The sequence below is a fragment of the Phalangium opilio genome, unplaced genomic scaffold (genome assembly GCF_054372755.1).
Source record: "Phalangium opilio isolate 3A_F unplaced genomic scaffold, DU_Popi_V2 ptg000013l_1, whole genome shotgun sequence".
Lineage (NCBI taxonomy): Eukaryota > Metazoa > Arthropoda > Arachnida > Opiliones > Phalangiidae > Phalangium > Phalangium opilio.
The window spans coordinates 6,139,396-6,162,373 of record NW_028324148.1 but is presented as its reverse complement, the minus strand read 5'-3'; the positions used below and the strand labels follow the sequence as shown (position 1 = coordinate 6,162,373).

Genomic DNA, 22,978 nt, shown 5'->3' with positions numbered 1-22,978 from the left:
GTTACGCCCCCTCCCCTTTAGTTTGAAGGGTTTGGACAATCATAAATTTAATTTCAGCTGCTTTACGAATGATAAATTTCGATTGGAGGCGCCGGGCATCGATCCCGGTACCTCTCGCATGCTAAGCGAGCACTCTACCATCTGAGTTACGCCCCCTCCCCTTTAGTTTGAAGGGTTTGGACACTCATAAATTTAATTTCAGCCGCTTTACGAATGATAAATTTTGATTGGAGGCGCCGGGCATCGATCCCGGTACCTCTCGCATGCTAAGCGAGCGCTCTACCATCTGAGCTACGCCCCCTCCCCTCTAGTTTGAAGGGTTTGGACACTCATAAATTTAATTTCAGCCGCTTTACGAATGATAAATTTTGACTGGAGGCGCCGGGCATCGATCCCGGTATCTCTCGCATGCTAAGCGAGCGCTTTACAATCTAAGCTACGCCCCCTTCCACTCTCGTTTGAAGGGTTTGGACACTCATAAATTTAATTTCAGCCGCTTTACGAATGATAAATTTCGATTGGAGGCGCCGGGCATCGATCCCGGTACCTCTCGCATGCTAAGCGAGCGCTCTACCATCTGAGCTTTGCCCCCTTCCACTCTCGTTTGAAGGGTTTGGACACTCATAAATTTAATTTCAGCCGCTTTACGAATGACAAATTTTGATTGGAGGCGCCGCGCATCGATCCCGGTACCTCTCGCATGCTAAGCGAGCGCTCTACCATCTGAGCTTTGCCCCCTTCCACTCTCGTTCGAAGGGTTTGGACACTCATAAATTTAATTTCAGCCGCTTTACCAATGATAAATTTCGATTGGAGGCGCCGGGCATCGATCCCGGTACCTCTCGCATGCTAAGCGAGCGCTCTACCATCTGAGCTTTGCCCCCTTCCACTCTCGTTTGAAGGGTTTGGACACTCATAAATTTAATTTCAGCCGCTTTACGAATGACAAATTTTGATTGGAGGCGCCGCGCATCGATCCCGGTACCTCTCGCATGCTAAGCGAGCGCTCTACCATCTGAGCTATGCCCCATTCCACTCTCGTTTGAAGGGTTTGGACACTCATAAAAATAATTTCAGCCGCTTTACGAATGATAAATTTCGATTGGAGGCGCCGGGCATCGATCCCGGTACCTCTCGCATGCTAAGCGAGCGCTCTACCATCTGAGCTACGCCAAGTCCCCTGTAGTTTGAAGGGTTTGGACACTCATAAATTTTAATTCAGCCGCTTTACGAATAATAAATTTCGATTGGAGGCGCCGGGCATCGATCCCGGTACCTCTCGCATGCTAAGCGAGCACTCTACCATCTGAGTTACGCCCCCTCCCCTTTAGTTTGAAGGGTTTGGCCACTCATAAATTTTAATTCAGCCGCTTTACGAATGATAAATTTCGATTGGAGGCACCGGGCATCGATCCCGGTACCTCTCGCATGCTAAGAGAGCGCTCTACCATCTGAGCTACGCCCGTTCTTCTGTAGTTTGAAGGGTTTGAACACACATAAATTTTAATTTCAGCCGCTTTACGAAGGATAAATTTCGATTGGAGGCGCCGGGCATCGATCCCGGTACCTCTCGCATGCTAAGCGAGCGCTGTACCATCTGAGCTACGCCCCCTCCCCTTTAGTTTGAAGGGTTTGGACAATCATAAATTTAATTTCAGCTGCTTTACGAATGATAAATTTCGATTGGAGGCGCCGGGCATCGATTCCGGTACCTCTCGCATGCTAAGCGAGCACTCTACCATCTGAGTTACGCCCCCTCCCCTTTAGTTTGAAGGGTTTGGACACTCATAAATTTAATTTCAGCCGCTTTACGAATGATAAATTTCGATTGGAGGCGCCGGGCATCGATCCCGGTACCTCTCGCATGCTAAGCGAGCGCTCTACCATCTGAGCTTTGCCCCCTTCCACTCTCGTTTGAAGGGTTTGGACACTCATAAATTTAATTTCAGCCGCTTTACGAATGACAAATTTTGATTGGAGGCGCCGCGCATCGATCCCGGTACCTCTCGCATGCTAAGCGAGCACTCTACCATCTTAGCTACGCCCCCTCCCCTCTAGTTTGAAGGGTTTGGACACTCATAAATTTAATTTCAGCCGCTTTACGAATGATAAATTTTGATTGGAGGCGCCGGGCATCGATCCCGGTACCTCTCGCATGCTAAGCGAGCGCTCTACCATCTGGGTTACGCCCCCTCCCCTGTAGTTTGAAGGGTTTGGCCACTCATAAATTTTAATTCAGCCGCTTTACGAATGATAAATCTCGATTGGAGGCGCCGGGCATCGATCCCGGTACCTCTCGCATGCTAAGCGAGCGCTCTACCATCTGAGCTACGCCCGTTCTTCTGTAGTTGGAAGGGTTTGAACACTCATAAATTTTAATTTCAGCCGCTTTACGAAGGATAAATTTCGATTGGAGGCGCCGGGCATCGATCCCGGTACCTCTCGCATGCTAAGCGAGCGCTCTACCATCTGAGCTACGCCCCCTCCCCTCAAGTTTGAAGGGTTTGGACACTCATAAATTTAATTTCAGCCGCTTTACGAATGATAAATTTTGATTGGAGGCGCCGGGCATCGATCCCGGTACCTCTCGCATGCTAAGCGAGCGCTGTACCATCTGAGCTACGCCCCCTCCCCTTTAGTTTGAAGGGTTTGGACAATCATAAATTTAATTTCAGCTGCTTTACGAATGATAAATTTCGATTGGAGGCGCCGGGCATCGATTCCGGTACCTCTCGCATGCTAAGCGAGCACTCTACCATCTGAGTTACGCCCCCTCCCCTTTAGTTTGAAGGGTTTGGACACTCATAAATTTAATTTCAGCCGCTTTACGAATGATAAATTTCGATTGGAGGCGCCGGGCATCGATCCCGGTACCTCTCGCATGCTAAGCGAGCGCTCTACCATCTGAGCTTTGCCCCCTTCCACTCTCGTTTGAAGGGTTTGGACACTCATAAATTTAATTTCAGCCGCTTTACGAATGACAAATTTTGATTGGAGGCGCCGCGCATCGATCCCGGTACCTCTCGCATGCTAAGCGAGCACTCTACCATCTTAGCTACGCCCCCTCCCCTCTAGTTTGAAGGGTTTGGACACTCATAAATTTAATTTCAGCCGCTTTACGAATGATAAATTTTGATTGGAGGCGCCGGGCATCGATCCCGGTACCTCTCGCATGCTAAGCGAGCGCTCTACCATCTGGGTTACGCCCCCTCCCCTGTAGTTTGAAGGGTTTGGCCACTCATAAATTTTAATTCAGCCGCTTTACGAATGATAAATCTCGATTGGAGGCGCCGGGCATCGATCCCGGTACCTCTCGCATGCTAAGCGAGCGCTCTACCATCTGAGCTACGCCCGTTCTTCTGTAGTTGGAAGGGTTTGAACACTCATAAATTTTAATTTCAGCCGCTTTACGAAGGATAAATTTCGATTGGAGGCGCCGGGCATCGATCCCGGTACCTCTCGCATGCTAAGCGAGCGCTCTACCATCTGAGCTACGCCCCCTCCCCGCAAGTTTGAAGGGTTTGGACACTCATAAATTTAATTTCAGCCGCTTTACGAATGATAAATTTTGATTGGAGGCGCCGGGCATCGATCCCGGTACCTCTCGCATGCTAAGCGAGCGCTGTACCATCTGAGCTACGCCCCCTCCCCTTTAGTTTGAAGGGTTTGGACAATCATAAATTTAATTTCAGCTGCTTTACGAATGATAAATTTCGATTGGAGGCGCCGGGCATCGATTCCGGTACCTCTCGCATGCTAAGCGAGCACTCTACCATCTGAGTTACGCCTCCTCCCCTTTAGTTTGAAGGGTTTGGACACTCATAAATTTAATTTCAGCCGCTTTACGAATGATAAATTTCGATTGGAGGCGCCGGGCATCGATCCCGGTACCTCTCGCATGCTAAGCGAGCGCTCTACCATCTGAGCTTTGCCCCCTTCCACTCTCGTTTGAAGGGTTAGGACACTCATAAATTTAATTTCAGCCGCTTTACGAATGACAAATTTTGATTGGAGGCGCCGCGCATCGATCCCGGTACCTCTCGCATGCTAAGCGAGCACTCTACCATCTTAGCTACGCCCCCTCCCCTCAAGTTTGAAGGGTTTGGACACTCATAAATTTAATTTCAGCCGCTTTACGAATGATAAATTTTGATTGGAGGCGCCGGGCATCGATCCCGGTACCTCTCGCATGCTAAGCGAGCGCTCTACCATCTGAGCTACGCCCCCTCCCCTGAAGTTTGAAGGGTTTGGACACTCATAAATTTAATTTCAGCCGCTTTACGAATGATAAATTTTGATTGGAGGCGCCGCGCATCGATCCCGGTACCTCTCGCATGCTAAGCGAGCGCTTTACAATCTAAGCTACGCCCCCTTCCACTCTCGTTTGAAGGGTTTGGACACTCATAAATTTAATTTCAGCCGCTTTACGAATGATAAATATCGATTGGAGGCGCCGGGCATCGATCCCGGTACCTCTCGCATGCTAAGTGAGCGCTCTACCATCTGAGCTACGCCCCCTCCCCTCAAGTTTGAAGGGTTTGGACACTCATAAACTTAATTTCAGCCGCTTTACGAATGATAAATTTTGATTGGAGGCGCCGGGCATCGATCCCGGTACCTCTCGCATGCTAAGTGAGCGCTCTACCATCTGAGCTACGCCCCCTCCCCTCAAGTTTGAAGGGTTTGGACAATCATAAATTTAATTTCAGCTGCTTTACGAATGATAAATTTCGATTGGAGGCGCCGGGCATCGATCCCGGTACCTCTCGCATGCTAAGCGAGCACTCTACCATCTGAGCTACGCCCCCTCCCCTCTAGTTTGAAGGGTTTGGACACTCATAAATTTAATTTCAGCCGCTTTACGAATGATAAATTTTGATTGGAGGCGCCGGGCATCGATCCCGGTACCTCTCGCATGCTAAGCGAGCGCTCTACCATCTGAGCTACGCTACTCCCCTCAAGTTTGAAGGGTTTGGACACTCATAAATTTAATTTCAGCCGCTTTACGAATGATAAATTTTGATTGGATACGCCGCGCATCGATCCCGGTACCTCTCGCATGCTAAGCGAGCGCTTTACAATCTAAGCTACGCCCCCTTCCACTCTCGTTTGAAGGGTTTGGACACTCATAAATTTAATTTCAGCCGCTTTACGAATGATAAATATCGATTGGAGGCGCCGGGCATCGATCCCGGTACCTCTCGCATGCTAAGCGAGCGCTCTACCATCTGAGCTACGCCCCCTCCCCTCAAGTTTGAAGGGTTTGGACACTCATAAATTTAATTTCAGCCGCTTTACGAATGATAAATTTTGATTGGAGGCGCCGGGCATCGATCCCGGTACCTCTCGCATGCTAAGCGAGCGCTCTACCATCTGAGCTACGCCCCCTCCCCTCAAGTTTGAAGGGTTTGGACAATCATAAATTTAATTTCAGCTGCTTTACGAATGATAAATTTCGATTGGAGGCGCCGGGCATCGATCCCGGTACCTCTCGCATGCTAAGCGAGCACTCTACCATCTGAGCTACGCCCCCTCCCCTCTAGTTTGAAGGGTTTGGACAATCATAAATTTAATTTCAGCTGCTTTACGAATGATAAATTTCGATTGGAGGCGCCGGGCATCGATCCCGGTACCTCTCGCATGCTAAGCGAGCACTCTACCATCTGAGCTACGCCCCCTCCCCTCTAGTTTGAAGGGTTTGGACACTCATAAATTTAATTTCAGCCGCTTTACGAATGATAAATTTTGATTGGAGGCGCCGGGCATCGATCCCGGTACCTCTCGCATGCTAAGCGAGCGCTTTACAATCTAAGCTACGCCCCCTTCCACTCTCGTTTGAAGGGTTTGGACACTCATAAATTTAATTTCAGCCGCTTTACGAATGATAAATATCGATTGGAGGCGCCGGGCATCGATCCCGGTACCTCTCGCATGCTAAGCGAGCGCTCTACCATCTGAGCTACGCCCCCTCCCCTCAAGTTTGAAGGGTTTGGACACTCATAAATTTAATTTCAGCCGCTTTACGAATGATAAATTTTGATTGGAGGCGCCGCGCATCGATCCCGGTACCTCTCGCATGCTAAGCGAGCGCTCTACCATCTGAGCTACGCCCCCTCCCCTCAAGTTTGAAGGGTTTGGACAATCATAAATTTAATTTCAGCTGCTTTACGAATGATAAATTTTGATTGGAGGCGCCGGGCATCGATCCCGGTACCTCTCGCATGCTAAGCGAGCGCTGTACCATCTGAGCTACGCCCCCTCCCCTTTAGTTTGAAGGGTTTGGACAATCATAAATTTAATTTCAGCTGCTTTACGAATGATAAATTTCGATTGGAGGCGCCGGGCATCGATTCCGGTACCTCTCGCATGCTAAGCGAGCACTCTACCATCTGAGTTACGCCCCCTCCCCTTTAGTTTGAAGGGTTTGGACACTCATAAATTTAATTTCAGCCGCTTTACGAATGATAAATTTCGATTGGAGGCGCCGGGCATCGATCCCGGTACCTCTCGCATGCTAAGCGAGCGCTCTACCATCTGAGCTTTGCCCCCTTCCACTCTCGTTTGAAGGGTTTGGACACTCATAAATTTAATTTCAGCCGCTTTACGAATGACAAATTTTGATTGGAGGCGCCGCGCATCGATCCCGGTACCTCTCGCATGCTAAGCGAGCACTCTACCATCTTAGCTACGCCCCCTCCCCTCTAGTTTGAAGGGTTTGGACACTCATAAATTTAATTTCAGCCGCTTTACGAATGATAAATTTTGATTGGAGGCGCCGGGCATCGATCCCGGTACCTCTCGCATGCTAAGCGAGCGCTCTACCATCTGGGTTACGCCCCCTCCCCTGTAGTTTGAAGGGTTTGGCCACTCATAAATTTTAATTCAGCCGCTTTACGAATGATAAATCTCGATTGGAGGCGCCGGGCATCGATCCCGGTACCTCTCGCATGCTAAGCGAGCGCTCTACCATCTGAGCTACGCCCGTTCTTCTGTAGTTGGAAGGGTTTGAACACTCATAAATTTTAATTTCAGCCGCTTTACGAAGGATAAATTTCGATTGGAGGCGCCGGGCATCGATCCCGGTACCTCTCGCATGCTAAGCGAGCGCTCTACCATCTGAGCTACGCCCCCTCCCCTCAAGTTTGAAGGGTTTGGACACTCATAAATTTAATTTCAGCCGCTTTACGAATGATAAATTTTGATTGGAGGCGCCGGGCATCGATCCCGGTACCTCTCGCATGCTAAGCGAGCGCTGTACCATCTGAGCTACGCCCCCTCCCCTTTAGTTTGAAGGGTTTGGACAATCATAAATTTAATTTCAGCTGCTTTACGAATGATAAATTTCGATTGGAGGCGCCGGGCATCGATTCCGGTACCTCTCGCATGCTAAGCGAGCACTCTACCATCTGAGTTACGCCCCCTCCCCTTTAGTTTGAAGGGTTTGGACACTCATAAATTTAATTTCAGCCGCTTTACGAATGATAAATTTCGATTGGAGGCGCCGGGCATCGATCCCGGTACCTCTCGCATGCTAAGCGAGCGCTCTACCATCTGAGCTTTGCCCCCTTCCACTCTCGTTTGAAGGGTTAGGACACTCATAAATTTAATTTCAGCCGCTTTACGAATGACAAATTTTGATTGGAGGCGCCGCGCATCGATCCCGGTACCTCTCGCATGCTAAGCGAGCACTCTACCATCTTAGCTACGCCCCCTCCCCTCTAGTTTGAAGGGTTTGGACACTCATAAATTTAATTTCAGCCGCTTTACGAATGATAAATTTTGATTGGAGGCGCCGGGCATCGATCCCGGTACCTCTCGCATGCTAAGCGAGCGCTCTACCATCTGAGCTACGCCCCCTCCCCTGAAGTTTGAAGGGTTTGGACACTCATAAATTTAATTTCAGCCGCTTTACGAATGATAAATTTTGATTGGAGGCGCCGCGCATCGATCCCGGTACCTCTCGCATGCTAAGCGAGCGCTTTACAATCTAAGCTACGCCCCCTTCCACTCTCGTTTGAAGGGTTTGGACACTCATAAATTTAATTTCAGCCGCTTTACGAATGATAAATATCGATTGGAGGCGCCGGGCATCGATCCCGGTACCTCTCGCATGCTAAGTGAGCGCTCTACCATCTGAGCTACGCCCCCTCCCCTCAAGTTTGAAGGGTTTGGACACTCATAAACTTAATTTCAGCCGCTTTACGAATGATAAATTTTGATTGGAGGCGCCGGGCATCGATCCCGGTACCTCTCGCATGCTAAGTGAGCGCTCTACCATCTGAGCTACGCCCCCTCCCCTCAAGTTTGAAGGGTTTGGACAATCATAAATTTAATTTCAGCTGCTTTACGAATGATAAATTTCGATTGGAGGCGCCGGGCATCGATCCCGGTACCTCTCGCATGCTAAGCGAGCACTCTACCATCTGAGCTACGCCCCCTCCCCTCTAGTTTGAAGGGTTTGGACACTCATAAATTTAATTTCAGCCGCTTTACGAATGATAAATTTTGATTGGAGGCGCCGGGCATCGATCCCGGTACCTCTCGCATGCTAAGCGAGCGCTCTACCATCTGAGCTACGCTACTCCCCTCAAGTTTGAAGGGTTTGGACACTCATAAATTTAATTTCAGCCGCTTTACGAATGATAAATTTTGATTGGATACGCCGCGCATCGATCCCGGTACCTCTCGCATGCTAAGCGAGCGCTTTACAATCTAAGCTACGCCCCCTTCCACTCTCGTTTGAAGGGTTTGGACACTCATAAATTTAATTTCAGCCGCTTTACGAATGATAAATATCGATTGGAGGCGCCGGGCATCGATCCCGGTACCTCTCGCATGCTAAGCGAGCGCTCTACCATCTGAGCTACGCCCCCTCCCCTCAAGTTTGAAGGGTTTGGACACTCATAAATTTAATTTCAGCCGCTTTACGAATGATAAATTTTGATTGGAGGCGCCGGGCATCGATCCCGGTACCTCTCGCATGCTAAGCGAGCGCTCTACCATCTGAGCTACGCCCCCTCCCCTCAAGTTTGAAGGGTTTGGACAATCATAAATTTAATTTCAGCTGCTTTACGAATGATAAATTTCGATTGGAGGCGCCGGGCATCGATCCCGGTACCTCTCGCATGCTAAGCGAGCACTCTACCATCTGAGCTACGCCCCCTCCCCTCTAGTTTGAAGGGTTTGGACAATCATAAATTTAATTTCAGCTGCTTTACGAATGATAAATTTCGATTGGAGGCGCCGGGCATCGATCCCGGTACCTCTCGCATGCTAAGCGAGCACTCTACCATCTGAGCTACGCCCCCTCCCCTCTAGTTTGAAGGGTTTGGACACTCATAAATTTAATTTCAGCCGCTTTACGAATGATAAATTTTGATTGGAGGCGCCGGGCATCGATCCCGGTACCTCTCGCATGCTAAGCGAGCGCTTTACAATCTAAGCTACGCCCCCTTCCACTCTCGTTTGAAGGGTTTGGACACTCATAAATTTAATTTCAGCCGCTTTACGAATGATAAATATCGATTGGAGGCGCCGGGCATCGATCCCGGTACCTCTCGCATGCTAAGCGAGCGCTCTACCATCTGAGCTACGCCCCCTCCCCTCAAGTTTGAAGGGTTTGGACACTCATAAATTTAATTTCAGCCGCTTTACGAATGATAAATTTTGATTGGAGGCGCCGCGCATCGATCCCGGTACCTCTCGCATGCTAAGCGAGCGCTCTACCATCTGAGCTACGCCCCCTCCCCTCAAGTTTGAAGGGTTTGGACAATCATAAATTTAATTTCAGCTGCTTTACGAATGATAAATTTCGATTGGAGGCGCCGGGCATCGATCCCGGTACCTCTCGCATGCTAAGCGAGCACTCTACCATCTGAGCTACGCCCCCTCCCCTCTAGTTTGAAGGGTTTGGACACTCATAAATTTAATTTCAGCCGCTTTACGAATGATAAATTTTGATTGGAGGCGCCGGGCATCGATCCCGGTACCTCTCGCATGCTAAGCGAGCGCTCTACCATCTGAGCTACGCCCCCTCCCCTCAAGTTTGAAGGGTTTGGACACTCATAAATTTAATTTCAGCCGCTTTACGAATGATAAATTTTGATTGGAGGCGCCGCGCATCGATCCCGGTACCTCTCGCATGCTAAGCGAGCGCTTTACAATCTAAGCTACGCCCCCTTCCACTCTCGTTTGAAGGGTTTGGACACTCATAAATTTAATTTCAGCCGCTTTACGAATGATAAATTTCGATTGGAGGCGCCGCGCATCGATCCCGGTACCTCTCGCATGCTAAGCGAGCATTTTACAATCTAAGCTACGCCCCCTTCCACTCTCGTTTGAAGGGTTTGGACACTCATAAATTTAATTTCAGCCGCTTTACGAATGATAAATTTCGATTGGAGGCGCCGGGCATCGATCCCGGTACCTCTCGCATGCTAAGCGAGCGCTCTACCATCTGAGCTTTACCCCTTCCACTCTCGTTTGAAGGGTTTGGACACTCATAAATTTAATTTCAGCCGCTTTACGAATGATAAATTTCGATTGGAGGCGCCGCGCATCGATCCCGGTACCTCTCGCATGCTAAGCGAGCGCTCTACCATCTGAGCTTTGCCCCCTTCCACTCTCGTTTGAAGGGTTTGGACACTCATAAATTTAATTTCAGCCGCTTTACGAATGATAAATTTTGATTGGAGGCGCCGGGCATCGATCCCGGTACCTCTCGCATGCTAAGCGAGCGCTCTACGCTCTGAGCTACGCCCCCTCCCCTCAAGTTTGAAGGGTTTGGACACTCATAAATTTAATTTCAGCCGCTTTACGAATGATAAATTTTGATTGGAGGCGCCGCGCATCGATCCCGGTACCTCTCGCATGCTAAGCGAGCGCTTTACAATCTAAGCTACGCCCCCTTCCACTCTCGTTTGAAGGGTTTGGACACTCATAAATTTAATTTCAGCCGCTTTACGAATGATAAATATCGATTGTAGGCGCCGGGCATCGATCCCGGTACCTCTCGCATGCTAAGCGAGCGCTCTACCATCTGAGCTATGCCCCCTCCCCTCAAGTTTGAAGGGTTTGGACACTCATAAATTTAATTTCAGCCGCTTTACGAATGATAAATTTTGATTGGAGGCGCCGGGCATCGATCCCGGTACCTCTCGCATGCTAAGCGAGCGCTCTACCATCTGAGCTACGCCCCCTCCCCTCAAGTTTGAAGGGTTTGGACACTCATAAATTTAATTTCAGCCGCTTTACGAATGATAAATATCGATTGGAGGCGCCGGGCATCGATCCCGGTACCTCTCGCATGCTAAGCGAGCGCTCTACCATCTGAGCTATGCCCCCTCCCCTCAAGTTTGAAGGGTTTGGACACTCATAAATTTAATTTCAGCCGCTTTACGAATGATAAATTTTGATTGGAGGCGCCGGGCATCGATCCCGGTACCTCTCGCATGCTAAGCGAGCGCTCTACCATCTGAGCTACGCCCCCTCCCCTCAAGTTTGAAGGGTTTGGACACTCATAAATTTAATTTCAGCCGCTTTACGAATGATAAATTTTGATTGGAGGCGCCGCGCATCGATCCCGGTACCTCTCGCATGCTAAGCGAGCGCTTTACAATCTAAGCTACGCCCCCTTCCACTCTCGTTTGAAGGGTTTGGACACTCATAAATTTAATTTCAGCCGCTTTACGAATGATAAATATCGATTGGAGGCGCCGGGCATCGATCCCGGTACCTCTCGCATGCTAAGCGAGCGCTCTACCATCTGAGCTACGCCCCCTTCTTTAAGTTTGAAGGGTTTGGACAATCATAAATTTAATTTCAGCTGCTTTACGAATGATAAATTTCGATTGGAGGCGCCGGGCATCGATCCCGGTACCTCTCGCATGCTAAGCGAGCACTCTACCATCTGAGCTACGCCCCCTCCCCTCTAGTTTGAAGGGTTTGGACACTCATAAATTTAATTTCAGCCGCTTTACGAATGATAAATTTTGATTGGAGGCGCCGGGCATCGATCCCGGTACCTCTCGCATGCTAAGCGAGCGCTGTACCATCTGAGCTACGCCCCCTCCCCTTTAGTTTGAAGGGTTTGGACAATCATAAATTTAATTTCAGCTGCTTTACGAATGATAAATTTCGATTGGAGGCGCCGGGCATCGATCCCGGTACCTCTCGCATGCTAAGCGAGCACTCTACCATCTGAGTTACGCCCCCTCCCCTTTAGTTTGAAGGGTTTGGACACTCATAAATTTAATTTCAGCCGCTTTACGAATGATAAATTTCGATTGGAGGCGCCGGGCATCGATCCCGGTACCTCTCGCATGCTAAGTGAGCGCTCTACCATCTGAGCTACGCCCCCTCCCCTCAAGTTTGAAGGGTTTGGACAATCATAAATTTAATTTCAGCTGCTTTACGAATGATAAATTTCGATTGGAGGCGCCGGGCATCGATCCCGGTACCTCTCGCATGCTAAGCGAGCACTCTACCATCTGAGCTACGCCCCCTCCCCTCTAGTTTGAAGGGTTTGGACACTCATAAATTTAATTTCAGCCGCTTTACGAATGATAAATTTTGATTGGAGGCGCCGGGCATCGATCCCGGTACCTCTCGCATGCTAAGCGAGCGCTCTACCATCTGAGCTACGCTACTCCCCTCAAGTTTGAAGGGTTTGGACACTCATAAATTTAATTTCAGCCGCTTTACGAATGATAAATTTTGATTGGATACGCCGCGCATCGATCCCGGTACCTCTCGCATGCTAAGCGAGCGCTTTACAATCTAAGCTACGCCCCCTTCCACTCTCGTTTGAAGGGTTTGGACACTCATAAATTTAATTTCAGCCGCTTTACGAATGATAAATATCGATTGGAGGCGCCGGGCATCGATCCCGGTACCTCTCGCATGCTAAGCGAGCGCTCTACCATCTGAGCTACGCCCCCTCCCCTCAAGTTTGAAGGGTTTGGACACTCATAAATTTAATTTCAGCCGCTTTACGAATGATAAATTTTGATTGGAGGCGCCGGGCATCGATCCCGGTACCTCTCGCATGCTAAGCGAGCGCTCTACCATCTGAGCTACGCCCCCTCCCCTCAAGTTTGAAGGGTTTGGACAATCATAAATTTAATTTCAGCTGCTTTACGAATGATAAATTTCGATTGGAGGCGCCGGGCATCGATCCCGGTACCTCTCGCATGCTAAGCGAGCACTCTACCATCTGAGCTACGCCCCCTCCCCTCTAGTTTGAAGGGTTTGGACAATCATAAATTTAATTTCAGCTGCTTTACGAATGATAAATTTCGATTGGAGGCGCCGGGCATCGATCCCGGTACCTCTCGCATGCTAAGCGAGCACTCTACCATCTGAGCTACGCCCCCTCCCCTCTAGTTTGAAGGGTTTGGACACTCATAAATTTAATTTCAGCCGCTTTACGAATGATAAATTTTGATTGGAGGCGCCGGGCATCGATCCCGGTACCTCTCGCATGCTAAGCGAGCGCTTTACAATCTAAGCTACGCCCCCTTCCACTCTCGTTTGAAGGGTTTGGACACTCATAAATTTAATTTCAGCCGCTTTACGAATGATAAATATCGATTGGAGGCGCCGGGCATCGATCCCGGTACCTCTCGCATGCTAAGCGAGCGCTCTACCATCTGAGCTACGCCCCCTCCCCTCAAGTTTGAAGGGTTTGGACACTCATAAATTTAATTTCAGCCGCTTTACGAATGATAAATTTTGATTGGAGGCGCCGCGCATCGATCCCGGTACCTCTCGCATGCTAAGCGAGCGCTCTACCATCTGAGCTACGCCCCCTCCCCTCAAGTTTGAAGGGTTTGGACAATCATAAATTTAATTTCAGCTGCTTTACGAATGATAAATTTCGATTGGAGGCGCCGGGCATCGATCCCGGTACCTCTCGCATGCTAAGCGAGCACTCTACCATCTGAGCTACGCCCCCTCCCCTCTAGTTTGAAGGGTTTGGACACTCATAAATTTAATTTCAGCCGCTTTACGAATGATAAATTTTGATTGGAGGCGCCGGGCATCGATCCCGGTACCTCTCGCATGCTAAGCGAGCGCTCTACCATCTGAGCTACGCCCCCTCCCCTCAAGTTTGAAGGGTTTGGACACTCATAAATTTAATTTCAGCCGCTTTACGAATGATAAATTTTGATTGGAGGCGCCGCGCATCGATCCCGGTACCTCTCGCATGCTAAGCGAGCGCTTTACAATCTAAGCTACGCCCCCTTCCACTCTCGTTTGAAGGGTTTGGACACTCATAAATTTAATTTCAGCCGCTTTACGAATGATAAATTTCGATTGGAGGCGCCGCGCATCGATCCCGGTACCTCTCGCATGCTAAGCGAGCATTTTACAATCTAAGCTACGCCCCCTTCCACTCTCGTTTGAAGGGTTTGGACACTCATAAATTTAATTTCAGCCGCTTTACGAATGATAAATTTCGATTGGAGGCGCCGGGCATCGATCCCGGTACCTCTCGCATGCTAAGCGAGCGCTCTACCATCTGAGCTTTACCCCTTCCACTCTCGTTTGAAGGGTTTGGACACTCATAAATTTAATTTCAGCCGCTTTACGAATGATAAATTTCGATTGGAGGCGCCGCGCATCGATCCCGGTACCTCTCGCATGCTAAGCGAGCGCTCTACCATCTGAGCTTTGCCCCCTTCCACTCTCGTTTGAAGGGTTTGGACACTCATAAATTTAATTTCAGCCGCTTTACGAATGATAAATTTTGATTGGAGGCGCCGGGCATCGATCCCGGTACCTCTCGCATGCTAAGCGAGCGCTCTACGCTCTGAGCTACGCCCCCTCCCCTCAAGTTTGAAGGGTTTGGACACTCATAAATTTAATTTCAGCCGCTTTACGAATGATAAATTTTGATTGGAGGCGCCGCGCATCGATCCCGGTACCTCTCGCATGCTAAGCGAGCGCTTTACAATCTAAGCTACGCCCCCTTCCACTCTCGTTTGAAGGGTTTGGACACTCATAAATTTAATTTCAGCCGCTTTACGAATGATAAATATCGATTGTAGGCGCCGGGCATCGATCCCGGTACCTCTCGCATGCTAAGCGAGCGCTCTACCATCTGAGCTATGCCCCCTCCCCTCAAGTTTGAAGGGTTTGGACACTCATAAATTTAATTTCAGCCGCTTTACGAATGATAAATTTTGATTGGAGGCGCCGGGCATCGATCCCGGTACCTCTCGCATGCTAAGCGAGCGCTCTACCATCTGAGCTACGCCCCCTCCCCTCAAGTTTGAAGGGTTTGGACACTCATAAATTTAATTTCAGCCGCTTTACGAATGATAAATATCGATTGGAGGCGCCGGGCATCGATCCCGGTACCTCTCGCATGCTAAGCGAGCGCTCTACCATCTGAGCTATGCCCCCTCCCCTCAAGTTTGAAGGGTTTGGACACTCATAAATTTAATTTCAGCCGCTTTACGAATGATAAATTTTGATTGGAGGCGCCGGGCATCGATCCCGGTACCTCTCGCATGCTAAGCGAGCGCTCTACCATCTGAGCTACGCCCCCTCCCCTCAAGTTTGAAGGGTTTGGACACTCATAAATTTAATTTCAGCCGCTTTACGAATGATAAATTTTGATTGGAGGCGCCGCGCATCGATCCCGGTACCTCTCGCATGCTAAGCGAGCGCTTTACAATCTAAGCTACGCCCCCTTCCACTCTCGTTTGAAGGGTTTGGACACTCATAAATTTAATTTCAGCCGCTTTACGAATGATAAATATCGATTGGAGGCGCCGGGCATCGATCCCGGTACCTCTCGCATGCTAAGCGAGCGCTCTACCATCTGAGCTACGCCCCCTTCTTTAAGTTTGAAGGGTTTGGACAATCATAAATTTAATTTCAGCTGCTTTACGAATGATAAATTTCGATTGGAGGCGCCGGGCATCGATCCCGGTACCTCTCGCATGCTAAGCGAGCACTCTACCATCTGAGCTACGCCCCCTCCCCTCTAGTTTGAAGGGTTTGGACACTCATAAATTTAATTTCAGCCGCTTTACGAATGATAAATTTTGATTGGAGGCGCCGGGCATCGATCCCGGTACCTCTCGCATGCTAAGCGAGCGCTGTACCATCTGAGCTACGCCCCCTCCCCTTTAGTTTGAAGGGTTTGGACAATCATAAATTTAATTTCAGCTGCTTTACGAATGATAAATTTCGATTGGAGGCGCCGGGCATCGATCCCGGTACCTCTCGCATGCTAAGCGAGCACTCTACCATCTGAGTTACGCCCCCTCCCCTTTAGTTTGAAGGGTTTGGACACTCATAAATTTAATTTCAGCCGCTTTACGAATGATAAATTTCGATTGGAGGCGCCGGGCATCGATCCCGGTACCTCTCGCATGCTAAGCGAGCGCTCTACCATCTGAGCTTTGCCCCCTTCCACTCTCGTTTGAAGGGTTTGGACACTCATAAATTTAATTTCAGCCGCTTTACGAATGACAAATTTTGATTGGAGGCGCCGCGCATCGATCCCGGTACCTCTCGCATGCTAAGCGAGCACTCTACCATCTTAGCTACGCCCCCTCCCCTCTAGTTTGAAGGGTTTGGACACTCATAAATTTAATTTCAGCCGCTTTACGAATGATAAATATCGATTGGAGGCGCCGGGCATCGATCCCGGTACCTCTCGCATGCTAAGCGAGCGCTCTACCATCTGAGCTACGCCCCCTCCCCTCAAGTTTGAAGGGTTTGGACACTCATAAATTTAATTTCAGCTGCTTTACGAATGATAAATTTCGATTGGAGGCGCCGGGCATCGATCCCGGTACCTCTCGCATGCTAAGCGAGCACTCTACCATCTGAGCTACGCCCCCTCCCCTCTAGTTTGAAGGGTTTGGACACTCATAAATTTAATTTCAGCCGCTTTACGAATGATAAATTTTGATTGGAGGCGCCGGGCATCGATCCCGGTACCTCTCGCATGCTAAGCGAGCGCTCTACCATCTGAGCTACGCCCCCTCCCCTCTAGTTTGAAGGGTTTGGACACTCATAAATTTAATTTCAGCCGCTTTACGAATGATAAATTTTGATTGGAGGCGCCGCGCATCGATCCCGGTACCTCTCGCATGCTAAGCGAGCGCTTTACAATCTAAGCTACGCCCCCTTCCACTCTCGTTTGAAGGGTTTGGACACTCATAAATTTAATTTCAGCCGCTTTACGAATGATAAATATCGATTGGAGGCGCCGGGCATCGATCCCGGTACCTCTCGCATGCTAAGCGAGCGCTCTACCATCTGAGCTACGCCCCCTCCCCTCAAGTTTGAAGGGTTTGGACACTCATAAATTTAATTTCAGCCGCTTTACGAATGATAAATTTTGATTGGAGGCGCCGGGCATCGATCCCGGTACCTCTCGCATGCTAAGCGAGCGCTCTACCATCTGAGCTACGCCCCCTTCTTTAAGTTTGAAGGGTTTGGACAATCATAAATTTAATTTCAGCTGCTTTACGAATGATAAATTTCGATTGGAGGCGCCGGGCATCGATCCCGGTACCTCTCGCATGCTAAGCGAGCACTCTACCATCTGAGCTACGCCCCTTCCCCTCTAGTTTGAAGGGTTTGGACACTCATAAATTTAATTTCAGCCGCTTTACGAATGATAAATTTTGATTGGAGGCGCCGGGCATCGATCCCGGTACCTCTCGCATGCTAAGCGAGCGCTGTACCATCTGAGCTACGCCCCCTCCCCTCTAGTTTGAAGGGTTTGGACACTCATAAATTTAATTTCAGCCGCTTTACGAATGATAAATTTTGATTGGAGGCGCCGGGCATCGATCCCGGTACCTCTCGCATGCTAAGCGAGCACTCTACCATCTGAGTTACGCCCCCTCCCCTTTAGTTTGAAGGGTTTGGACACTCATAAATTTAATTTCAGCCGCTTTACGAATGATAAATTTTGATTGGAGGCGCCGGGCATCGATCCCGGTACCTCTCGCATGCTAAGCGAGCGCTCTACCATCTGAGCTACGCCCCCTCCCCTCAAGTTTGAAGGGTTTGGACACTCATAAATTTAATTTCAGCCGCTTTACGAATGATAAATTTTGATTGGAGGCGCCGCGCATCGATCCCGGTACCTCTCGCATGCTAAGCGAGCGCTTTACAATCTAAGCTACGCCCCCTTCCACTCTCGTTTGAAGGGTTTGGACACTCATAAATTTAATTTCAGCCGCTTTACGAATGATAAATATCGATTGGAGGCGCCGGGCATCGATCCCGGTACCTCTCGCATGCTAAGCGAGCGCTCTACCATCTGAGCTACGCCCCCTTCTTTAAGTTTGAAGGGTTTGGACAATCATAAATTTAATTTCAGCTGCTTTACGAATGATAAATTTCGATTGGAGGCGCCGGGCATCGATCCCGGTACCTCTCGCATGCTAAGCGAGCACTCTACCATCTGAGCTACGCCCCCTCCCCTCTAGTTTGAAGGGTTTGGACACTCATAAATTTAATTTCAGCCGCTTTACGAATGATAAATTTTGATTGGAGGCGCCGGGCATCGATCCCGGTACCTCTCGCATGCTAAGCGAGCGCTGTACCATCTGAGCTACGCCCCCTCCCCTTTAGTTTGAAGGGTTTGGACAATCATAAATTTAATTTCAGCTGCTTTACGAATGATAAATTTCGATTGGAGGCGCCGGGCATCGATCCCGGTACCTCTCGCATGCTAAGCGAGCACTCTACCATCTGAGTTACGCCCCCTCCCCTTTAGTTTGAAGGGTTTGGACACTCATAAATTTAATTTCAGCCGCTTTACGAATGATAAATTTCGATTGGAGGCGCCGGGCATCGATCCCGGTACCTCTCGCATGCTAAGCGAGCGCTCTACCATCTGAGCTTTGCCCCCTTCCACTCTCGTTTGAAGGGTTTGGACACTCATAAATTTAATTTCAGCCGCTTTACGAATGACAAATTTTGATTGGAGGCGCCGCGCATCGATCCCGGTACCTCTCGCATGCTAAGCGAGCACTCTACCATCTTAGCTACGCCCCCTCCCCTCTAGTTTGAAGGGTTTGGACACTCATAAATTTAATTTCAGCCGCTTTACGAATGATAAATATCGATTGGAGGCGCCGGGCATCGATCCCGGTACCTCTCGCATGCTAAGCGAGCGCTCTACCATCTGAGCTACGCCCCCTCCCCTCAAGTTTGAAGGGTTTGGACACTCATAAATTTAATTTCAGCTGCTTTACGAATGATAAATTTCGATTGGAGGCGCCGGGCATCGATCCCGGTACCTCTCGCATGCTAAGCGAGCACTCTACCATCTGAGCTACGCCCCCTCCCCTCTAGTTTGAAGGGTTTGGACACTCATAAATTTAATTTCAGCCGCTTTACGAATGATAAATTTTGATTGGAGGCGCCGGGCATCGATCCCGGTACCTCTCGCATGCTAAGCGAGCGCTCTACCATCTGAGCTACGCCCCCTCCCCTCTAGTTTGAAGGGTTTGGACACTCATAAATTTAATTTCAGCCGCTTTACGAATGATAAATTTTGATTGGAGGCGCCGCGCATCGATCCCGGTACCTCTCGCATGCTAAGCGAGCGCTTTACAATCTAAGCTACGCCCCCTTCCACTCTCGTTTGAAGGGTTTGGACACTCATAAATTTAATTTCAGCCGCTTTACGAATGATAAATATCGATTGGAGGCGCCGGGCATCGATCCCGGTACCTCTCGCATGCTAAGCGAGCGCTCTACCATCTGAGCTACGCCCCCTCCCCTCAAGTTTGAAGGGTTTGGACACTCATAAATTTAATTTCAGCCGCTTTACGAATGATAAATTTTGATTGGAGGCGCCGGGCATCGATCCCGGTACCTCTCGCATGCTAAGCGAGCGCTCTACCATCTGAGCTACGCCCCCTTCTTTAAGTTTGAAGGGTTTGGACAATCATAAATTTAATTTCAGCTGCTTTACGAATGATAAATTTCGATTGGAGGCGCCGGGCATCGATCCCGGTACCTCTCGCATGCTAAGCGAGCACTCTACCATCTGAGCTACGCCCCTTCCCCTCTAGTTTGAAGGGTTTGGACACTCATAAATTTAATTTCAGCCGCTTTACGAATGATAAATTTTGATTGGAGGCGCCGGGCATCGATCCCGGTACCTCTCGCATGCTAAGCGAGCGCTGTACCATCTGAGCTACGCCCCCTCCCCTCTAGTTTGAAGGGTTTGGACACTCATAAATTTAATTTCAGCCGCTTTACGAATGATAAATTTTGATTGGAGGCGCCGGGCATCGATCCCGGTACCTCTCGCATGCTAAGCGAGCACTCTACCATCTGAGTTACGCCCCCTCCCCTTTAGTTTGAAGGGTTTGGACACTCATAAATTTAATTTCAGCCGCTTTACGAATGATAAATTTCGATTGGAGGCGCCGGGCATCGATCCCGGTACCTCTCGCATGCTAAGCGAGCGCTCTACCATCTGAGCTTTGCCCCCTTTCCACTCTCGTTTGAAGGGTTTGGACACTCATAAATTTAATTTCAGCCGCTTTACGAATGACAAATTTTGATTGGAGGCGCCGCGCATCGATCCCGGTACCTCTCGCATGCTAAGCGAGCACTCTACCATCTTAGCTACGCCCCCTCCCCTCTAGTTTGAAGGGTTTGGACACTCATAAATTTAATTTCAGCCGCTTTACGAATGATAAATTTTGATTGGAGGCGCCGGGCATCGATCCCGGTATCTCTCGCATGCTAAGCGAGCGCTCTACCATCTGAGCTACGCCCCCTCCCCTCAAGTTTGAAGGGTTTGGACACTCATAAATTTAATTTCAGCCGCTTTACGAATGATAAATATCGATTGGAGGCGCCGGGCATCGATCCCGGTACCTCTCGCATGCTAAGCGAGCGCTCTACCATCTGAGCTACGCCCCCTCCCCTCAAGTTTGAAGGGTTTGGACACTCATAAATTTAATTTCAGCCGCTTTACGAATGACAAATTTTGATTGGAGGCGCCGCGCATCGATCCCGGTACCTCTCGCATGCTAAGCGAGCACTCTACCATCTTAGCTACGCCCCCTCCCCTCTAGTTTGAAGGGTTTGGACACTCATAAATTTAATTTCAGCCGCTTTACGAATGATAAATTTTGATTGGAGGCGCTGGGCATCGATCCCGGTACCTCTCGCATGCTAAGCGAGCGCTCTACCATCTGAGCTACGCCCCCTTCTTTAAGTTTGAAGGGTTTGGACAATCATAAATTTAATTTCAGCCGCTTTACGAATGATAAATATCGATTGGAGGCGCCGGGCATCGATCCCGGTACCTCTCGCATGCTAAGCGAGCACTCTACCATCTGAGCTACGCCCCCTCCCCTCTAGTTTGAAGGGTTTGGACACTCATAAATTTAATTTCAGCCGCTTTACGAATGATAAATTTTGATTGGAGGCGCCGGGCATCGATCCCGGTACCTCTCGCATGCTAAGCGAGCGCTGTACCATCTGAGCTACGCCCCCTCCCCTCAAGTTTGAAGGGTTTGGACACTCATAAATTTAATTTCAGCCGCTTTACGAATGATAAATTTTGATTGGAGGCGCCGGGCATCGATCCCGGTACCTCTCGCATGCTAAGCGAGCGCTCTACCATCTGAGCTACGCCCCCTTCTTTAAGTTTGAAGGGTTTGGACAATCATAAATTTAATTTCAGCTGCTTTACGAATGATAAATTTCGATTGGAGGCGCCGGGCATCGATCCCGGTACCTCTCGCATGCTAAGCGAGCACTCTACCATCTGAGCTACGCCCCCTCCCCTCTAGTTTGAAGGGTTTGGACACTCATAAATTTAATTTCAGCCGCTTTACGAATGATAAATTTTGATTGGAGGCGCCGGGCATCGATCCCGGTACCTCTCGCATGCTAAGCGAGCGCTGTACCATCTGAGCTACGCCCCCTCCCCTTTAGTTTGAAGGGTTTGGACAATCATAAATTTAATTTCAGCTGCTTTACGAATGATAAATTTCGATTGGAGGCGCCGGGCATCGATCCCGGTACCTCTCGCATGCTAAGCGAGCACTCTACCATCTGAGTTACGCCCCCTCCCCTTTAGTTTGAAGGGTTTGGACACTCATAAATTTAATTTCAGCCGCTTTACGAATGATAAATTTCGATTGGAGGCGCCGGGCATCGATCTCGGTACCTCTCGCATGCTAAGCGAGCGCTCTACCATCTGAGCTTTGCCCCCTTCCACTCTCGTTTGAAGGGTTCGGACACTCATAAATTTAATTTCAGCCGCTTTACGAATGACAAATTTTGATTGGAGGCGCCGCGCATCGATCCCGGTACCTCTCGCATGCTAAGCGAGCACTCTACCATCTTAGCTACGCCCCCTCCCCTCTAGTTTGAAGGGTTTGGACACTCATAAATTTAATTTCAGCCGCTTTACGAATGATAAATTTTGATTGGAGGCGCCGGGCATCGATCCCGGTACCTCTCGCATGCTAAGCGAGCGCTCTACCATCTGAGCTACGCCCCCTCCCCTCAAGTTAGAAGGGTTTGGACACTCATAAATTTAATTTCAGCCGCTTTACGAATGATAAATATCGATTGGAGGCGCCGGGCATCGATCCCGGTACCTCTCGCATGCTAAGCGAGCGCTCTACCATCTGAGCTACGCCCCCTCCCCTCAAGTTTGAAGGGTTTGGACACTCATAAATTTAATTTCAGCCGCTTTACGAATGACAAATTTTGATTGGAGGCGCCGCGCATCGATCCCGGTACCTCTCGCATGCTAAGCGAGCACTCTACCATCTTAGCTACGCCCCCTCCCCTCTAGTTTGAAGGGTTTGGACACTCATAAATTTAATTTCAGCCGCTTTACGAATGATAAATTTTGATTGGAGGCGCCGGGCATCGATCCCGGTACCTCTCGCATGCTAAGCGAGCGCTCTACCATCTGAGCTACGCCCCCTCCCCTCAAGTTTGAAGGGTTTGGACA

At 49.4% G+C, this 22,978-nt stretch overlaps 1 protein-coding gene and 91 non-coding genes across 92 annotated transcripts in view; all 92 read right to left on the bottom strand.

The window, feature by feature from the left end:
* The window catches only part of LOC149707953 (sorting nexin-25-like), a 365,564-nt gene that overhangs the window by 113,019 nt on the left and 229,567 nt on the right, over positions 1–22,978 (bottom strand). The window lies entirely within an intron of this gene.
* On the bottom strand, positions 84–156 carry TRNAA-AGC (transfer RNA alanine (anticodon AGC)). Its single transcript has one exon. It is a non-coding gene; the product is annotated as a tRNA-Ala (tRNA).
* TRNAA-AGC (transfer RNA alanine (anticodon AGC)) lies at positions 229–301 on the bottom strand. The gene has a single exon. It is a non-coding gene; the product is annotated as a tRNA-Ala (tRNA).
* TRNAA-AGC (transfer RNA alanine (anticodon AGC)) lies at positions 1,104–1,179 on the bottom strand. The gene has a single exon. It is a non-coding gene; the product is annotated as a tRNA-Ala (tRNA).
* On the bottom strand, positions 1,249–1,321 carry TRNAA-AGC (transfer RNA alanine (anticodon AGC)). Its single transcript has one exon. It is a non-coding gene; the product is annotated as a tRNA-Ala (tRNA).
* TRNAA-AGC (transfer RNA alanine (anticodon AGC)) lies at positions 1,540–1,612 on the bottom strand. Its single transcript has one exon. It is a non-coding gene; the product is annotated as a tRNA-Ala (tRNA).
* Positions 2,412–2,484, bottom strand: TRNAA-AGC (transfer RNA alanine (anticodon AGC)). The gene has a single exon. It is a non-coding gene; the product is annotated as a tRNA-Ala (tRNA).
* Positions 2,557–2,629, bottom strand: TRNAA-AGC (transfer RNA alanine (anticodon AGC)). Its single transcript has one exon. It is a non-coding gene; the product is annotated as a tRNA-Ala (tRNA).
* TRNAA-AGC (transfer RNA alanine (anticodon AGC)) lies at positions 3,429–3,501 on the bottom strand. Its single transcript has one exon. It is a non-coding gene; the product is annotated as a tRNA-Ala (tRNA).
* TRNAA-AGC (transfer RNA alanine (anticodon AGC)) lies at positions 3,574–3,646 on the bottom strand. The gene has a single exon. It is a non-coding gene; the product is annotated as a tRNA-Ala (tRNA).
* Positions 4,155–4,227, bottom strand: TRNAA-AGC (transfer RNA alanine (anticodon AGC)). Its single transcript has one exon. It is a non-coding gene; the product is annotated as a tRNA-Ala (tRNA).
* TRNAA-AGC (transfer RNA alanine (anticodon AGC)) lies at positions 4,446–4,518 on the bottom strand. Its single transcript has one exon. It is a non-coding gene; the product is annotated as a tRNA-Ala (tRNA).
* TRNAA-AGC (transfer RNA alanine (anticodon AGC)) lies at positions 4,591–4,663 on the bottom strand. The gene has a single exon. It is a non-coding gene; the product is annotated as a tRNA-Ala (tRNA).
* TRNAA-AGC (transfer RNA alanine (anticodon AGC)) lies at positions 4,736–4,808 on the bottom strand. The gene has a single exon. It is a non-coding gene; the product is annotated as a tRNA-Ala (tRNA).
* TRNAA-AGC (transfer RNA alanine (anticodon AGC)) lies at positions 4,881–4,955 on the bottom strand. The gene has a single exon. It is a non-coding gene; the product is annotated as a tRNA-Ala (tRNA).
* On the bottom strand, positions 5,171–5,243 carry TRNAA-AGC (transfer RNA alanine (anticodon AGC)). The gene has a single exon. It is a non-coding gene; the product is annotated as a tRNA-Ala (tRNA).
* TRNAA-AGC (transfer RNA alanine (anticodon AGC)) lies at positions 5,316–5,388 on the bottom strand. The gene has a single exon. It is a non-coding gene; the product is annotated as a tRNA-Ala (tRNA).
* On the bottom strand, positions 5,461–5,533 carry TRNAA-AGC (transfer RNA alanine (anticodon AGC)). The gene has a single exon. It is a non-coding gene; the product is annotated as a tRNA-Ala (tRNA).
* TRNAA-AGC (transfer RNA alanine (anticodon AGC)) lies at positions 5,606–5,678 on the bottom strand. The gene has a single exon. It is a non-coding gene; the product is annotated as a tRNA-Ala (tRNA).
* On the bottom strand, positions 5,897–5,969 carry TRNAA-AGC (transfer RNA alanine (anticodon AGC)). The gene has a single exon. It is a non-coding gene; the product is annotated as a tRNA-Ala (tRNA).
* Positions 6,187–6,259, bottom strand: TRNAA-AGC (transfer RNA alanine (anticodon AGC)). Its single transcript has one exon. It is a non-coding gene; the product is annotated as a tRNA-Ala (tRNA).
* On the bottom strand, positions 7,059–7,131 carry TRNAA-AGC (transfer RNA alanine (anticodon AGC)). The gene has a single exon. It is a non-coding gene; the product is annotated as a tRNA-Ala (tRNA).
* Positions 7,204–7,276, bottom strand: TRNAA-AGC (transfer RNA alanine (anticodon AGC)). The gene has a single exon. It is a non-coding gene; the product is annotated as a tRNA-Ala (tRNA).
* TRNAA-AGC (transfer RNA alanine (anticodon AGC)) lies at positions 7,785–7,857 on the bottom strand. Its single transcript has one exon. It is a non-coding gene; the product is annotated as a tRNA-Ala (tRNA).
* Positions 8,076–8,148, bottom strand: TRNAA-AGC (transfer RNA alanine (anticodon AGC)). Its single transcript has one exon. It is a non-coding gene; the product is annotated as a tRNA-Ala (tRNA).
* TRNAA-AGC (transfer RNA alanine (anticodon AGC)) lies at positions 8,221–8,293 on the bottom strand. Its single transcript has one exon. It is a non-coding gene; the product is annotated as a tRNA-Ala (tRNA).
* On the bottom strand, positions 8,366–8,438 carry TRNAA-AGC (transfer RNA alanine (anticodon AGC)). The gene has a single exon. It is a non-coding gene; the product is annotated as a tRNA-Ala (tRNA).
* Positions 8,511–8,585, bottom strand: TRNAA-AGC (transfer RNA alanine (anticodon AGC)). Its single transcript has one exon. It is a non-coding gene; the product is annotated as a tRNA-Ala (tRNA).
* On the bottom strand, positions 8,801–8,873 carry TRNAA-AGC (transfer RNA alanine (anticodon AGC)). Its single transcript has one exon. It is a non-coding gene; the product is annotated as a tRNA-Ala (tRNA).
* TRNAA-AGC (transfer RNA alanine (anticodon AGC)) lies at positions 8,946–9,018 on the bottom strand. The gene has a single exon. It is a non-coding gene; the product is annotated as a tRNA-Ala (tRNA).
* Positions 9,091–9,163, bottom strand: TRNAA-AGC (transfer RNA alanine (anticodon AGC)). Its single transcript has one exon. It is a non-coding gene; the product is annotated as a tRNA-Ala (tRNA).
* On the bottom strand, positions 9,236–9,308 carry TRNAA-AGC (transfer RNA alanine (anticodon AGC)). The gene has a single exon. It is a non-coding gene; the product is annotated as a tRNA-Ala (tRNA).
* On the bottom strand, positions 9,527–9,599 carry TRNAA-AGC (transfer RNA alanine (anticodon AGC)). The gene has a single exon. It is a non-coding gene; the product is annotated as a tRNA-Ala (tRNA).
* TRNAA-AGC (transfer RNA alanine (anticodon AGC)) lies at positions 9,817–9,889 on the bottom strand. Its single transcript has one exon. It is a non-coding gene; the product is annotated as a tRNA-Ala (tRNA).
* On the bottom strand, positions 9,962–10,034 carry TRNAA-AGC (transfer RNA alanine (anticodon AGC)). The gene has a single exon. It is a non-coding gene; the product is annotated as a tRNA-Ala (tRNA).
* TRNAA-AGC (transfer RNA alanine (anticodon AGC)) lies at positions 11,126–11,198 on the bottom strand. The gene has a single exon. It is a non-coding gene; the product is annotated as a tRNA-Ala (tRNA).
* On the bottom strand, positions 11,271–11,343 carry TRNAA-AGC (transfer RNA alanine (anticodon AGC)). Its single transcript has one exon. It is a non-coding gene; the product is annotated as a tRNA-Ala (tRNA).
* Positions 11,416–11,488, bottom strand: TRNAA-AGC (transfer RNA alanine (anticodon AGC)). Its single transcript has one exon. It is a non-coding gene; the product is annotated as a tRNA-Ala (tRNA).
* On the bottom strand, positions 11,707–11,779 carry TRNAA-AGC (transfer RNA alanine (anticodon AGC)). Its single transcript has one exon. It is a non-coding gene; the product is annotated as a tRNA-Ala (tRNA).
* On the bottom strand, positions 11,851–11,923 carry TRNAA-AGC (transfer RNA alanine (anticodon AGC)). Its single transcript has one exon. It is a non-coding gene; the product is annotated as a tRNA-Ala (tRNA).
* Positions 11,996–12,068, bottom strand: TRNAA-AGC (transfer RNA alanine (anticodon AGC)). The gene has a single exon. It is a non-coding gene; the product is annotated as a tRNA-Ala (tRNA).
* TRNAA-AGC (transfer RNA alanine (anticodon AGC)) lies at positions 12,141–12,213 on the bottom strand. Its single transcript has one exon. It is a non-coding gene; the product is annotated as a tRNA-Ala (tRNA).
* TRNAA-AGC (transfer RNA alanine (anticodon AGC)) lies at positions 12,286–12,358 on the bottom strand. The gene has a single exon. It is a non-coding gene; the product is annotated as a tRNA-Ala (tRNA).
* Positions 12,431–12,503, bottom strand: TRNAA-AGC (transfer RNA alanine (anticodon AGC)). The gene has a single exon. It is a non-coding gene; the product is annotated as a tRNA-Ala (tRNA).
* On the bottom strand, positions 12,576–12,650 carry TRNAA-AGC (transfer RNA alanine (anticodon AGC)). The gene has a single exon. It is a non-coding gene; the product is annotated as a tRNA-Ala (tRNA).
* TRNAA-AGC (transfer RNA alanine (anticodon AGC)) lies at positions 12,866–12,938 on the bottom strand. The gene has a single exon. It is a non-coding gene; the product is annotated as a tRNA-Ala (tRNA).
* Positions 13,011–13,083, bottom strand: TRNAA-AGC (transfer RNA alanine (anticodon AGC)). The gene has a single exon. It is a non-coding gene; the product is annotated as a tRNA-Ala (tRNA).
* On the bottom strand, positions 13,156–13,228 carry TRNAA-AGC (transfer RNA alanine (anticodon AGC)). The gene has a single exon. It is a non-coding gene; the product is annotated as a tRNA-Ala (tRNA).
* Positions 13,301–13,373, bottom strand: TRNAA-AGC (transfer RNA alanine (anticodon AGC)). The gene has a single exon. It is a non-coding gene; the product is annotated as a tRNA-Ala (tRNA).
* On the bottom strand, positions 13,592–13,664 carry TRNAA-AGC (transfer RNA alanine (anticodon AGC)). Its single transcript has one exon. It is a non-coding gene; the product is annotated as a tRNA-Ala (tRNA).
* TRNAA-AGC (transfer RNA alanine (anticodon AGC)) lies at positions 13,882–13,954 on the bottom strand. The gene has a single exon. It is a non-coding gene; the product is annotated as a tRNA-Ala (tRNA).
* Positions 14,027–14,099, bottom strand: TRNAA-AGC (transfer RNA alanine (anticodon AGC)). The gene has a single exon. It is a non-coding gene; the product is annotated as a tRNA-Ala (tRNA).
* TRNAA-AGC (transfer RNA alanine (anticodon AGC)) lies at positions 15,191–15,263 on the bottom strand. The gene has a single exon. It is a non-coding gene; the product is annotated as a tRNA-Ala (tRNA).
* TRNAA-AGC (transfer RNA alanine (anticodon AGC)) lies at positions 15,336–15,408 on the bottom strand. The gene has a single exon. It is a non-coding gene; the product is annotated as a tRNA-Ala (tRNA).
* TRNAA-AGC (transfer RNA alanine (anticodon AGC)) lies at positions 15,481–15,553 on the bottom strand. The gene has a single exon. It is a non-coding gene; the product is annotated as a tRNA-Ala (tRNA).
* Positions 15,772–15,844, bottom strand: TRNAA-AGC (transfer RNA alanine (anticodon AGC)). The gene has a single exon. It is a non-coding gene; the product is annotated as a tRNA-Ala (tRNA).
* Positions 15,916–15,988, bottom strand: TRNAA-AGC (transfer RNA alanine (anticodon AGC)). Its single transcript has one exon. It is a non-coding gene; the product is annotated as a tRNA-Ala (tRNA).
* TRNAA-AGC (transfer RNA alanine (anticodon AGC)) lies at positions 16,061–16,133 on the bottom strand. Its single transcript has one exon. It is a non-coding gene; the product is annotated as a tRNA-Ala (tRNA).
* Positions 16,206–16,278, bottom strand: TRNAA-AGC (transfer RNA alanine (anticodon AGC)). The gene has a single exon. It is a non-coding gene; the product is annotated as a tRNA-Ala (tRNA).
* Positions 16,642–16,714, bottom strand: TRNAA-AGC (transfer RNA alanine (anticodon AGC)). The gene has a single exon. It is a non-coding gene; the product is annotated as a tRNA-Ala (tRNA).
* On the bottom strand, positions 16,787–16,859 carry TRNAA-AGC (transfer RNA alanine (anticodon AGC)). Its single transcript has one exon. It is a non-coding gene; the product is annotated as a tRNA-Ala (tRNA).
* TRNAA-AGC (transfer RNA alanine (anticodon AGC)) lies at positions 16,932–17,004 on the bottom strand. Its single transcript has one exon. It is a non-coding gene; the product is annotated as a tRNA-Ala (tRNA).
* Positions 17,223–17,295, bottom strand: TRNAA-AGC (transfer RNA alanine (anticodon AGC)). Its single transcript has one exon. It is a non-coding gene; the product is annotated as a tRNA-Ala (tRNA).
* Positions 17,368–17,440, bottom strand: TRNAA-AGC (transfer RNA alanine (anticodon AGC)). Its single transcript has one exon. It is a non-coding gene; the product is annotated as a tRNA-Ala (tRNA).
* On the bottom strand, positions 17,512–17,584 carry TRNAA-AGC (transfer RNA alanine (anticodon AGC)). Its single transcript has one exon. It is a non-coding gene; the product is annotated as a tRNA-Ala (tRNA).
* TRNAA-AGC (transfer RNA alanine (anticodon AGC)) lies at positions 17,657–17,729 on the bottom strand. Its single transcript has one exon. It is a non-coding gene; the product is annotated as a tRNA-Ala (tRNA).
* On the bottom strand, positions 17,802–17,874 carry TRNAA-AGC (transfer RNA alanine (anticodon AGC)). Its single transcript has one exon. It is a non-coding gene; the product is annotated as a tRNA-Ala (tRNA).
* TRNAA-AGC (transfer RNA alanine (anticodon AGC)) lies at positions 17,947–18,019 on the bottom strand. The gene has a single exon. It is a non-coding gene; the product is annotated as a tRNA-Ala (tRNA).
* TRNAA-AGC (transfer RNA alanine (anticodon AGC)) lies at positions 18,238–18,310 on the bottom strand. Its single transcript has one exon. It is a non-coding gene; the product is annotated as a tRNA-Ala (tRNA).
* Positions 18,382–18,454, bottom strand: TRNAA-AGC (transfer RNA alanine (anticodon AGC)). The gene has a single exon. It is a non-coding gene; the product is annotated as a tRNA-Ala (tRNA).
* Positions 18,527–18,599, bottom strand: TRNAA-AGC (transfer RNA alanine (anticodon AGC)). The gene has a single exon. It is a non-coding gene; the product is annotated as a tRNA-Ala (tRNA).
* TRNAA-AGC (transfer RNA alanine (anticodon AGC)) lies at positions 18,672–18,744 on the bottom strand. Its single transcript has one exon. It is a non-coding gene; the product is annotated as a tRNA-Ala (tRNA).
* On the bottom strand, positions 19,108–19,180 carry TRNAA-AGC (transfer RNA alanine (anticodon AGC)). Its single transcript has one exon. It is a non-coding gene; the product is annotated as a tRNA-Ala (tRNA).
* Positions 19,253–19,325, bottom strand: TRNAA-AGC (transfer RNA alanine (anticodon AGC)). The gene has a single exon. It is a non-coding gene; the product is annotated as a tRNA-Ala (tRNA).
* Positions 19,398–19,470, bottom strand: TRNAA-AGC (transfer RNA alanine (anticodon AGC)). Its single transcript has one exon. It is a non-coding gene; the product is annotated as a tRNA-Ala (tRNA).
* On the bottom strand, positions 19,689–19,761 carry TRNAA-AGC (transfer RNA alanine (anticodon AGC)). Its single transcript has one exon. It is a non-coding gene; the product is annotated as a tRNA-Ala (tRNA).
* Positions 19,834–19,906, bottom strand: TRNAA-AGC (transfer RNA alanine (anticodon AGC)). The gene has a single exon. It is a non-coding gene; the product is annotated as a tRNA-Ala (tRNA).
* On the bottom strand, positions 19,978–20,050 carry TRNAA-AGC (transfer RNA alanine (anticodon AGC)). Its single transcript has one exon. It is a non-coding gene; the product is annotated as a tRNA-Ala (tRNA).
* On the bottom strand, positions 20,123–20,195 carry TRNAA-AGC (transfer RNA alanine (anticodon AGC)). The gene has a single exon. It is a non-coding gene; the product is annotated as a tRNA-Ala (tRNA).
* On the bottom strand, positions 20,268–20,340 carry TRNAA-AGC (transfer RNA alanine (anticodon AGC)). The gene has a single exon. It is a non-coding gene; the product is annotated as a tRNA-Ala (tRNA).
* On the bottom strand, positions 20,705–20,777 carry TRNAA-AGC (transfer RNA alanine (anticodon AGC)). The gene has a single exon. It is a non-coding gene; the product is annotated as a tRNA-Ala (tRNA).
* TRNAA-AGC (transfer RNA alanine (anticodon AGC)) lies at positions 20,850–20,922 on the bottom strand. The gene has a single exon. It is a non-coding gene; the product is annotated as a tRNA-Ala (tRNA).
* TRNAA-AGC (transfer RNA alanine (anticodon AGC)) lies at positions 21,140–21,212 on the bottom strand. Its single transcript has one exon. It is a non-coding gene; the product is annotated as a tRNA-Ala (tRNA).
* Positions 21,284–21,356, bottom strand: TRNAA-AGC (transfer RNA alanine (anticodon AGC)). Its single transcript has one exon. It is a non-coding gene; the product is annotated as a tRNA-Ala (tRNA).
* On the bottom strand, positions 21,429–21,501 carry TRNAA-AGC (transfer RNA alanine (anticodon AGC)). Its single transcript has one exon. It is a non-coding gene; the product is annotated as a tRNA-Ala (tRNA).
* Positions 21,574–21,646, bottom strand: TRNAA-AGC (transfer RNA alanine (anticodon AGC)). The gene has a single exon. It is a non-coding gene; the product is annotated as a tRNA-Ala (tRNA).
* On the bottom strand, positions 21,718–21,790 carry TRNAA-AGC (transfer RNA alanine (anticodon AGC)). Its single transcript has one exon. It is a non-coding gene; the product is annotated as a tRNA-Ala (tRNA).
* On the bottom strand, positions 21,863–21,935 carry TRNAA-AGC (transfer RNA alanine (anticodon AGC)). Its single transcript has one exon. It is a non-coding gene; the product is annotated as a tRNA-Ala (tRNA).
* TRNAA-AGC (transfer RNA alanine (anticodon AGC)) lies at positions 22,008–22,080 on the bottom strand. The gene has a single exon. It is a non-coding gene; the product is annotated as a tRNA-Ala (tRNA).
* TRNAA-AGC (transfer RNA alanine (anticodon AGC)) lies at positions 22,444–22,516 on the bottom strand. Its single transcript has one exon. It is a non-coding gene; the product is annotated as a tRNA-Ala (tRNA).
* On the bottom strand, positions 22,589–22,661 carry TRNAA-AGC (transfer RNA alanine (anticodon AGC)). The gene has a single exon. It is a non-coding gene; the product is annotated as a tRNA-Ala (tRNA).
* Positions 22,879–22,951, bottom strand: TRNAA-AGC (transfer RNA alanine (anticodon AGC)). The gene has a single exon. It is a non-coding gene; the product is annotated as a tRNA-Ala (tRNA).